The sequence below is a fragment of the Myotis nattereri genome, assembly GCF_964212035.1.
Source record: "Myotis nattereri genome assembly, chromosome: X".
NCBI lineage: Eukaryota > Metazoa > Chordata > Mammalia > Chiroptera > Vespertilionidae > Myotis > Myotis nattereri.
In genome coordinates, this window is record NC_138078.1 from 41,281,158 (window position 1) to 41,289,497 (window position 8,340).

The window sequence follows — 8,340 nt, forward strand, 5'->3', positions numbered from 1 at the left end:
TCTCTCAGATGATTAGTGACTCTGAGCATGTTTTTATATGTATCTTGGCCTTCTGTATGTCTTCTTTTAAAAAGTGTCTATTTTGGTCCTTTGCCCATTTTTTATTGAACTGTTTATATACCTTTTGTTAAGTTGTATGAGTTCCCTATACATTTTGGAGATTAAACAATCATTGGATCTAGATTGGCAAATATGTTCTACGATACAGTGGGCTCTCTTGTTGTTTTGTTGATGGTATCTTTTGCTGTGCAAAAGCCTTTTATTTTGATGTAGTACCATTTGTTTATTTTCTCCTTAGTTTCCATTTCCCTAGGAGCTATATTGGTAAAGATATTGCTATGACAATTGTCTGCTATTTTGTTGTTTATGGCTTCTTCCAGGATCTTTATGGTTTCCCATCTTACGTTTAAGTCCTTTATCCATTTTGAGTTTATATTTGTGTATCATGTAAGTTGCTGGTCTAGTTTCATTTTTTTTGCATGTATCTGTCTATTTTCCCAGCACCATTTATTGAAGAGACAGCCTTGACTCCATTGTATGCTCTTGCCTCCTTTGGTGAATATTAATTGAGCATAATGGCTTGGGTCGATTTCTGGGTTCTCTGTTCTGTTCCATTGGTCTATATCAGTGATGGCGAACCTATGACATGCGTGTCAGAGGTGACATGCGAACTCATTGTTTTTTGGTTGATTTTTCTTTGTTAAATGGCATTTAAATATATAAAATAAATATCAAAAATATAAGTCTTTATTTTACTATGGTTGCAAATATCAAAAAATTTCTATATGTGACACGGCACCAGAGTTAAGTTAGGGTTTTTCAAAATTCTGACATGCCGAGCTCAAAAGGTTCGCCATCACCGGTCTGGTCTATATGTCTGTTCTTGTGCCAGTACCAGGCAGTTTTGAGAACAGTGGCTTTGTAGTATACCTTAATATCTGGTATTGTGATTCCCTCCAACATTATTCTTCTTTCTCAAGATTGCTACAGCTTGTTGGGATCTTTTTTATTCCAGATGAATTTGTGGAGAGTTTGTTTAAGGTTTTTGAAGTATGCCGTTGGTATTTTAATGGAGATTGCATTGAATATAGATTGCATTGGGTGGTATGGACATTTTAATGATGTTGATTCTACCAATCTATGAACAGGGTATATTCTTCCATTTGTTTATGTCTTCCTCTATCTCTTTTTTCAGTGTCCTGTAATTTTCTGAGTACAGGTCCTTTGCCTCCTTGGTTAAATTTATTCGTATGTATCTTAATATTTTGTTGCAATGGTAAATGGGATTGCTTTTTAAGATTCTCTTTCTGTGAGTTTATTATTGGTGTATAAAAAAGCCATAGATTTTTGGGTGTTAATTGTGTATCCTGCTACATTATTCAATTCATTTATTAGTTCTAGTAGTTTTTTATGGAGTCTTTAGGGTTTTCTATGTACAATATCATGTTTACTGTGAATAATGATAATTTTACTTCTACTTTTCTAATTTGGATGCCTTTTATTTCTTCTTCTTGTCTGATCTTTATGGCTAGCACTTCCAGTACTATGTTGAACAGGAGTGGTAAAAGTGGGCATCTCTATCTTGTACCTGTTCATATGGAAATAGTTTTAGTTTTGCCCACTGAGTATGATGTTGGCTGTAAGTTTGTCATATAAAACTTTCATTATGTTGAGAAGTGATCCCTCTAGTACCACTTTGCTGAGAGTTTTTATCAGGAAAGGGTGTTGGATTTTGTCAAATGCCCTTTCTGCATCAATTGCTATAATTATGTGAATTTTGTCTCTCAATTTGTTTCTGTGATGTATCATGTTTATTGATTTGCTGATATTGTACCAGCCTTGCATCCCCGGAATAAATCCAACTTGGTTATGTTTTATGATTTTCCTAATGTAATGCTGGATCCAATTTGCTTGAATTTTGTTGAGGATTTTAGCATCTATGTTCATCAGGCATATCGGTCTTTAATTCTCTTTGTAGTGTCTTTATCTGCTTTGGGAATTAGGGTGATGCTGCCTTAAAATAGAGAGAGCTTAAAAGTATGAATTCCTCTTGAATTTTTTGGAATAGTCTGAGAAGGATAGGTTTTAGTTCTTCTGTGAGTGTTTGGTAAAATTCCCCCTGTGAAGCCATCTGGCCCAGCCTTTTGTTTCCTGGAAGTTTTTTGATAACTGCTTCAATTTTCTCCTTGGTTATCACCCTGTTGAGATTTTTTGATTATTCTTGATTGATTTTGGAAGGTTGTATTTTTCTAGGAATATGTCCATTTCCTCTAGGTTGTTTAGTTTGTTTATAGTATTTTTTTTTTTACAATCCTTTGCATTTCTGTGGGGTCTGTTGTTATTTCGCCTCTTTCATTTCTGATTTTATTTGGCTCCTCTCTCTTTCCTTTTTTGTGAGCCTAGCTAGAGGATAATCAATTTTGTTTATCCTTTCAAAGAATCAGCTCTTGGTTTCGTTGATCTTTTTTTATTGTTTTTTGTTTGTTTGTTTGTTTGGTTGGTTGGTTGTTTTTTTTGGTCTCTATTTCATTTATTTCTGCTCTGATCTTTATTATCTTGTTCCTTCTGCTCACTCTGGGATTTTATTGTTGCTCTCTTTCTAATACTTCACGTTGAAGAGTTAGATGGTTTATTACCAGTTCTTCTTGTTTTATGTGGTAGGCCTGTAATGCTATGAACTTCCCTCTCAGAACTGCTTTCACTGTGTCTCATAGGTTTTGGATATTTGTGTGTTCATTGTGATTCATTTCCAGGATGTTTTTAATTTCTTCTTTGATCTCTTTGGTAACCCAATCATTGTTTCATAGCATGCTATTCAGCTTCCAAGTGTTTGAATTTTTTGGATTTTTTTATTGTAGTTGATTTCTTATATTAAGCCATTGTGGTCTGAGAAGATGCTTGATATAATTTCTATTTTCTTGAATTTGGAGAGACTTTGCCTGTGCTCCATTATGTAGTCTATCTTTGAAAATGTACCATGTGCACTTGAGAAGAATGCATATTCCGTATCTTTGGGGTGAAATATTCTCAAGATTTCAATTAAGTCCATCTGATCTAGTGAGTCATTTAGGATTGTGGTTTCTTTGATGATTTTTTGTCTAGAGGATTTATCCAGTGATGTTAGTGGGATATTAAAATCCCCTACTATGATTGTATTGCTGTCAATCTCTCCCTTGATATCTTCCAGAAGTTTTTGTTTGTTTGTTTTTGTTTTGTTTTATTTTTTAATGTATATGGATGTTCCTGCATTGGGTGCATACATGTTTACCAGAATCATATCCTCTTGTAATGATCCCTTTAGTATTATGAAGTGGCTTTCTTTATCTCTTGTTATCCCTTTACTTTGAGGTCTATTTTGTCAGATATAAGTATTGCTACCCCAGCTTTTTTTTTCATTTCCATTTGCCTGAAAGATATTTTTCCATACCTTCATTTTTAGTCTGTGTGAGTCCCTTGCTCTGAGTTGGGTCTCCTATAGAAAGCATATATGAGTCATGTTTTCTTATCCCTTCAGCCACTCTATGTCTTTTGATTGGAGCATTTAGGTCATTTATGTTTGAAGTTATTATGATAGGTATTTGTTTGTAGCCATTTTTATTTTTTTGTGCCTGTGTTCCTTCTTTTTGTCTTCTTCTTCTTCTTTTTACAACAGTACCTTTAGCATTTCTCATATTGCTGGCTTGGTAGTGAGAAACTCCCTTAGCCTTCTTTTGTCTGTGTAACACCTGATTTCCCCTACAATTTTGAATGATAGTCTTGCTGGATAGAATATTCTTGGATTCAGTCCCTTGCTTTGCATCACTTTGTATACTTCCTTCCACTCCTTTCTATCCTGATGTGTTTCTGTTGAGAAATCATTTGGTAATCTAATGGGAGATCCCTTGTAAGTAACTTTCTGTCACTCTCTTGTAGCCTTTAATACTCTCTCTTTGTCCTGAATGTTTGCTATTGTAATTACGATATGTCTTGTTGTGGGTATTTTGGGGTTCATATGGTTTGTTACTGTCTGTGCTTGTGTGACATTTTTCTTCCCCAGATCAGGGAAGTTTTCTATCATTATTTCTTCAAATAGGTTTTCTAACTCTTGCTCCTCTTCTTGTCATTCTGGCAACCCTATTATATGTATGTTGCTTTATTTCATGTTGTTCCAAAGCTCCCTTAGGCTCTCCTCCTGTCTTTTGATTGTTTTCTCCATTTGCACCTCAGATTGGGTGTGTTTTGCTTTCCTGTCTTCTAATTCACTAATTTGTTTCTCTGCTTCTCCTAGTCTACTGTTGAAAGCATCCATATTGTGGTGTGTTTTTTTGTTTGTTTGTTTGTTTGTTTTTTGCTTTTTGTTTTTGTAGCTATATCACTTTATTTCCTCCTAATTCTTACATAGGTTGTTGAATTTCTCAGCCAACCGTTTTTATGAACTACTAGAGGCCCAGTGCACAAAAATTTGTGCATTCGGGGGGGGGGGGGGCTCTCAGCCTGGCCTGTGCCCTCTTGCAGTCTGGAACCCCTCAGGGGATGACCACCTGCTGGCTGAGGCCCACTCCCTGGGGGATTGGGCTTAAGCTGGCAGTCAGACATCCCTCTTGCAGCCCTGGAGCCCTTGGGGGATGTCCACTTGCCAGCAGGGAGCAGGCCTAAGCTGCAGTCGGACATCCTTAGTGCTGCTGAGGAGGTGGGAGAGGCTTCCACCACCACCGCTGTACTGGCAGCCATCTGCCTGGCTTGTGGCTGAGCAGAGCTCCCCTTGTGGGAGCGCACTGACCATCAGGGGACAGCTCCTGCACTGAGCATCTTTCCCCTGGTGGTCAGTGTGTGTCATAGTGACCAGTCATTTCCAGTGGTTCTGCTGTTAGGGTCAATTTTCATATTACCCTTTTATTATATAGGAGTGCCTGGGCAGCCTGGGTGAGGGGCTGATGGCTGTTTGCAAGCTGTCACAGCCCCATCAGGGTGGGGGTCTCTGCTGGGGTGCCTGGCCAGCCTGGGTGAGGGGCTGATGGCTGTTAGCAGGCTGGCCACAGCTCCCAGCCACCAAAGCTCCCAGTGGAGGCTAGCTGGAAGCAGCTATCTGGGATTTATTTGTCTTCTATAATTGAAACTTTGTTGCCATGAGCGGAGGCTACAGCCAGCTCAGGGCAGGTGGGAAGTTTGGCTTCCTCCATCACCAGGGCTACCAAGCATCCTGCTTACTCCAGCTCCGTGGCTGCTGGCCGCCATCTTGGTTGGGTTAATTTGCATATAGCCACTTTGATTGGCTGGTGCGCATGGCTTAGGGTGTAGCAAAGGTACAGTCAATTAGCATCTTTGTCTTTTATTAGTGTAGATATGACCCTTATTCTGCATTCTTTTTCTGACATATTGAATGCCTCCATTTCAATTAGTTCCTTTTCTGGTGGTTTCCTCCTTTTCTTTCCTTTAGGGGTTATTTTTCTGTCTCCCCATTTTTTCTCTGACTGAAGGATCTAGGTGTCAAGTTGCAGGGCCTGTGGCTGCAGCAGTGGGCTGGGTGATGGGTCACATGGTTGCGGGTGGCGGCCACTCCTTGTGCAGTTGTGGGGTAGTTGTTCCTTGCATGGTCACGTGGTGGCTGCTTTTCTCTCAGTCACGGGGCTGTGGCTGCTCCAGGGGGGGGTGGATGGTGTCTGCTCCTCTGGAGGTTATGGACAACGGCTGCTGACACAGCTGCTGGCTTGTTTGTGGTACTCGGGGTTAAAGAATCTGGTTCGCAGGAAGGGAGCATGATCTGAAAGTCACAGTAGCCTTCAGCTGGGGAGGCTGGAGTCCTGGTGTCTGTGGGTTGGCAACCCGAGGCAGCAGGCCCCTGGCCAGAGTGGCTATAGGATCCTGGGTGGTGTCTGAGGGTCCCCTGGGTGGAGGTGAGCCTGGGATATCAGTCACAGCAGCTCTCCCCTTCAAGATACTGCAGCCTCTGCAGCTGAGCCTGTGCTCCATGAGAGATTACAGCAGTAGCAGAGGCTGCCCTGCTATGCGAGTTTGGTCCTACAGCCCCCAAAGATCCTGCAAGATCTAGCTCTCCCTTACTCAGACACATACACACCCCACACATCCACACACTCTCCTTTCACTCTCTCACTCACTCACACTCTCCCTCACTGCCATCCTCCCAGCCACCATCTTGGAATCCTCTACCCCCATTTTGTAGTGAAAAAAGAGGTATATTCAGGTTCAATAGCTAGTCAAAGATCAACCTATTGATAGATAGAAAGTGTTAGGTCAAGGTGTTAATGAATCCAAGCAGTCAGGCTTCAAATTCACACTCTAAAAGTCCACACATTACCCTATATTGTCTCACATGTGGGTCAGCAAGCTACTTGGAGATAGATGCAAGCATGATGAAGTAGAAAAGATATAAATGGTTTTTGCTTTCTTGAAATTACAAGAGTGCAACACTAAGAGGAGACTATGCAGAAGAAACTGAATGAGACCATCATGTAGGGAAATATTTGAGTTGGAGGTAATAGATGATCCACTCAGTTGGCACAGGCATGCTATTTCTCCCACTGACTAGACCTTGATAAGCCAAGTGTTCATTAATCCATGCTCCTGTCCTGGGTCACCCATGGACACCACAGGATGGCTCAGGTCTCAGGACTGCATATTTTATTAATGCCTATGGGCTTTGGAAAAGGAACAAAGTTACTAAGTGATTGTTATCACCTACTAGCACAATTGTTCTCTCCACTCCACACTCCCATGGACCTTACTTACTGCTCCCTGAAAAATTAAAGATTTCTATTCCTCTGTACCTTTACTTATGCTGTTTCCTCTGTCTAGAATGCTTGTCATTAGGTTTGCTTACCAACTTCTTTTCTATAGATGGAAAACTTCCACTTATCCTTCAAAATATCATTCAAATGCCATTGTCTATGCCAGCTTACACAAATGAATTAATGGACTTCTCTACTGTTCTCTAACTCAGTTATTTTTTCATATGTCTTTCCAAAAACCCAACCCATAATTAGACTGTGAGTAGTTGGAGGGAACAGGCTGTGCTGTATTTGATTTATCTCTGTACCTCTGGTGCCTAGTGCAGTGGCAAGATGTGAAAAGGCAATATCAAATGTTAAATATTTATCATCATCATTCTGAAGACCCACCCTTTGTTTGCCTAGTCATGGGACTGAGGTAAAGTATGTAAAGGTTAACAGCTCAAAGACACATGTTTTTTTTTGGAACCAGTTGGAAAGACGTGGGTTTAAACCCCAACTTTACCACTTACTAGCTTTGGAACTGCGGATAAGTCACTTAACATCTGTGAATCTCAGTTTCCTCATGTATAAAATAAAGGCAAATGATTGGGCTTCCCTCATAGAATGGTTGCAAGGATGAAATGTAATCATGCAGTAGATTTCACAGTGTACAATACACTTAAATAGTAGCCCTTATTATTAGGACAGTGTACCTGTCAGTGCCAATGGAAATTTATGTTGGCATGGGCCCAGCTATTTGACCATATCAGTCATTTTCCCAGCTACTCCACAGCAGAAATGTTATAAGTTGTTCTTGGGCTCATAAACAAGCCCACAGACTGACAACAGAGCCAGAAAATTAATCTGCTGCCATGGGGAAAAGCCCATTTGTTCAGAAAGAGAAGCACTTGGTCCCCAATTCCAGAGAGGTCATCAACATAAGTGTTAAGTTTGTCATAGCATCAACAAAAGCCCCCTATCTGGAAGTGTGAGTCTGAGGAATCAAAGTGATCTAAGATGGCCAAAGATGACTCCCTCCTTTCACATTAACTTGGCCTTTTCTCTATTGCTGACCGGGCAAGTCTCCTCCCCTCTCTGAACTTCAATTTTCCCAGGCGTGCAACGAATCTCTTGGATCAGGTGGAATATTTGGGACCTGTCAGCACTGACACTCCAGAGTTCTCATTTCCCTCCTTTTTTTAAAAAAATATATTTTATTGATTTTTTTTTTTTTACAGAGAGGAAGGGAGAGAGATAGAGAGTTAGAAACATTGATGAGAGAGAAACATCGATCAGCTGCCTCCTGCACATCTCCCACTGGGGATATGCCCGCAACCCAGGTACATGCCCTTGACCGGAATCGAACCCGGGACCTTTCAGTCCGCAGACCGACGCTCTATCCACTGATCCAAACCGGTTTCGGCATTTCCCTCCTTTCTCACACTCACCTCTGCCGTTGGCTAATTCTAAAGTCTCAAGAGTCAAGGTTGGACCCACTGACCAAAAGACAGAAATGATGTACTGTCTACAACAGGAATTGGTTATCTCTAAAAATGGAACAGTAAGTCCCTGGCCCTTGATCTACTGAGGCATAGTATGTGTGCCTGCACATGCATGCTCAGTGTAATTGGGT